The sequence below is a fragment of the Malus sylvestris genome, chromosome 8 (genome assembly GCF_916048215.2).
Source record: "Malus sylvestris chromosome 8, drMalSylv7.2, whole genome shotgun sequence".
Taxonomy (NCBI): Eukaryota; Viridiplantae; Streptophyta; class Magnoliopsida; order Rosales; family Rosaceae; genus Malus; species Malus sylvestris.
Genome location: NC_062267.1, coordinates 9,477,526 through 9,480,518, shown reverse-complemented (window position 1 = coordinate 9,480,518; position 2,993 = coordinate 9,477,526). Strand labels below are relative to the sequence as shown.

The following is a 2,993-nucleotide window of genomic DNA, read 5'->3' as shown; positions in this document are numbered from 1 at the left end:
TTTCAACATATTGTGTTAAATACACCAAAGCCTTCTTCATAAAGTTCTTTGAATTTTTGCTTTTGTTGAAACCTGTATTGTTGAAGCTTTGTGAGTGAAGCATGTAGTTTGAGGTAGTGTTCCCTTAATTTCCCGAGTAAGGAAAACTTCTCAATTGGGGACTTGAAAAATCCAAGTCGATGAATAGTCGCGAAACTCTTGAGTACCGAGGCTTAGTAGCATATGGCGGGAGTCCCCCAAGTCTCCAGTCGAGGGAGTTGACGAATGAGGTGTCTAGCTAGTAGTCAATGTCATGAGTAAGAAAACTTCACTTGTTTCTTTTCGAAGTGGTAACCCAGGGCTCTTTCTTCATATATTGTTTTTTGTTATGAAGATGTGTTAGGCCCAAAGAAGTGGAGGCCTAGGCCCTTTTTTTTTTTTTTTTTTTTTTTTTTTTTTTTTTTTTTTTTTTTACTCCCTCCCTTTTTCTTTGGAATGTTTGTACAGATATCTATAATGTGGCCTTTGTCATGATTTTGGAGGATGGGTGTATTCGAATCCAATGAGGGGTAGGGTATGACTCATTATCATGTGCCATGATTTTGTCTTCCTTTAGCTTTTCTTTTGCTTTGCTTTACCATTTTTGCTTTCCTTTAGTCTTCCTTTAGCTTTTCTTCAATATAACACCATTTTCTGTGGCTCAGATCGCAAAACCATCTTCATGAAAGTTGTTCCTTAGCTCGTGAACTACAACATATCCGAATTGGAGATCCATCGGAGCAGTACAACTCCAGAAATTCAGGTATGATGAGTGATTGTTCGTCATTTGTATATCAACGCGTCAGACTTGTTGTGAGCTTCAACAACTCCATTTTCTCTTGCTCAGATCAACATACTTTCTTCATCGAAGTTGTTCCTTAACTTGTGAACTACAACATATCCAAAATTGAGATCCCTCGGAGCTGTATAACTCAAGAAATTCAGGTATGATGAATGAATGGTTATTATTTTTCTGTCAACCCGTCAGATTTGTTGTGAGCTTCGAAACTCCATTTTCTATTGTTCCGATCAGCATGCTTTCTTCATTGAAGTTGTTCGTCATCGTCTCTTTCATAACATATCAAAAATTCAGAATGAACTAATGGTTAAATATTTCCAGATCTTCGAAACATCACAGCAGCTTCGAAATCTGCAAGAATCCGACTGTCATGTTTGGAGCTTCAACACTTTAATTTCCGTCGCTCAAACAGAAATGGTTCCTTCTTGAAAGTTGTTCATATGCTCAAGAACTATAGGGTGTCCAAAATTCAGCTCCATTGGAGAAGAGCAGAGGTTGCAGAAATTTGATAGATGAAAGGAGGCGGAAGAGGGAGAGAGAGAAAAAGTCTCTTGGGTTGGATTTCTATTTTGGGGCAGATTCCAATTTTTGTAGCACCTTCATTATTGATGAATTGCTTGTACTTTTGTCCATTATGAAACTTGGGACTTTGGCTTGTTGTTGGATCTATTATAATATGTTTGGGAACATATATAAGTGAATAAATAAGAAGGAAAATTTTGGGCCCTTGTGGGTGTAAAACAAAAAATGTTTATGTTTACCCAAGTGTTTTTGTACAAGTTCAAGGGCATCTTGGGTTTTGTGAACAAAATTTGTTTATTTGGAGCAAGGTTTTGTGTTGAAGCTTTGTAGGTGAAGCTTTGGTGTTGAAGCTTTGTAGGTGAAGCTTTGTAGATGAAGCTTTCTAGGTGAAGCTTTGATGGTGAAGCTTTGTAGATGAAGCTTTGTAGATGAAGCTTTCGAGGTGAAGCTTTGATGGTGAAGCTTTGTAGATGAAGCTTTCTGGGTGAAGCTATGTAGGTGAAGCTTTGTAGGTGAAGTTTTTTGGCTGTGTATGAATAGATCTATTGTTCGGATATAAGCCATTGTTTGGTTGTTCCTTTCTTTGTATAGTCTTGTCGACACATACTTAGATTTTGTTTCGTGTTGGATATATCTGCTTTGAGGTTTCAACACTTGAGTGTTCCATTGCTAGGAATGTAAAAGAGTGAGGGCCGAGTTGGCTAAATTACCTCTTTATTGAATTCATTGCCAAATGGCCTTCATTACATAGGATGCCGAACGGCTATAGCTCAACACTTGTACATCGTGAGTCTATTTGTAGTAGTACTTCAAGTGATCAGCGTTCCATGGATAGCCAATGGTCTTGCCATCGGAGCTTCTAAGTGTGTAAGAGCCAGGGCGACTGATGCCAATGACTTCATACGGTCCACCCCAGTTTGGACTAAGTGTGCCTTCACTCGGGACTCTGTCGCAGAGTAATCTTTTCTTTAAGACCCAGTCTCCTATTTTGAAAGAGCGAGGCTTGACCCTAGAGTCATAATAGTTGGAGATGCGCTGCTTGTAGGCGACATTCCTCAAGTGAGCTTGGTTTCTGTGTTCCTCGACTAAATCCAAGTTGAGGGTGAGTTGTTTGTCATTTTCACTTTGAATGTAGTTCTGGACTCGGAATGTTGCTTGCTCGAGCTCAACAGGGACAACCGCCTCTGTGCCAAAGGCAAGTGAGAATGGAGTTTCTCCTGTTGAAGTCCGATATGAAGTGCGATATGACCAAAGAACTTGGGGTACAAATTCTGGCCAACAGCCTTTAGCTTTGTCCAAGCTGGTTTTCAAAGTGCGCTTGATTATTTTGTTGATGGCCTCAACTTGTCTATTAGACTGGGGATGAGCTGGAGAGGCAAAGCATAAGTTGATGTTGAACTTAGAGCAGAACAACCTGAACTTCTTGTTGTCAAACTGTCGCCCATTGTCAGTGACTATCGCATTGGGAATGCCGAATCTACAAAGGATGTTCTTCCACACGAAGTCTTCTATCTTTGCCTCAGTAATGGTTGCCAAGGGTTCTACTTCGGCCCACTTTGTGAAGTAGTCCACTGCAACGACTGCGTAACAGACTTTGCCCTTCCCTGCCGGCATTGGGCCGATCAAATCAAGTCCCCACTGGGCGAAGGGCCAA

The 2,993-nt window shown here is 40.5% G+C and overlaps 1 long non-coding RNA gene across 1 annotated transcript; it reads left to right on the top strand.

The window, feature by feature from the left end:
* The first annotated feature begins 576 nt into the window (after positions 1 to 576).
* Positions 577 to 1,473, top strand: LOC126631676 (uncharacterized). The gene is made up of 3 exons (XR_007626432.1): positions 577 to 781; positions 866 to 963; positions 1,139 to 1,473. It is a non-coding gene; the product is annotated as an uncharacterized LOC126631676 (long non-coding RNA).
* The last annotated feature ends 1,520 nt before the right edge of the window (positions 1,474 to 2,993 follow it).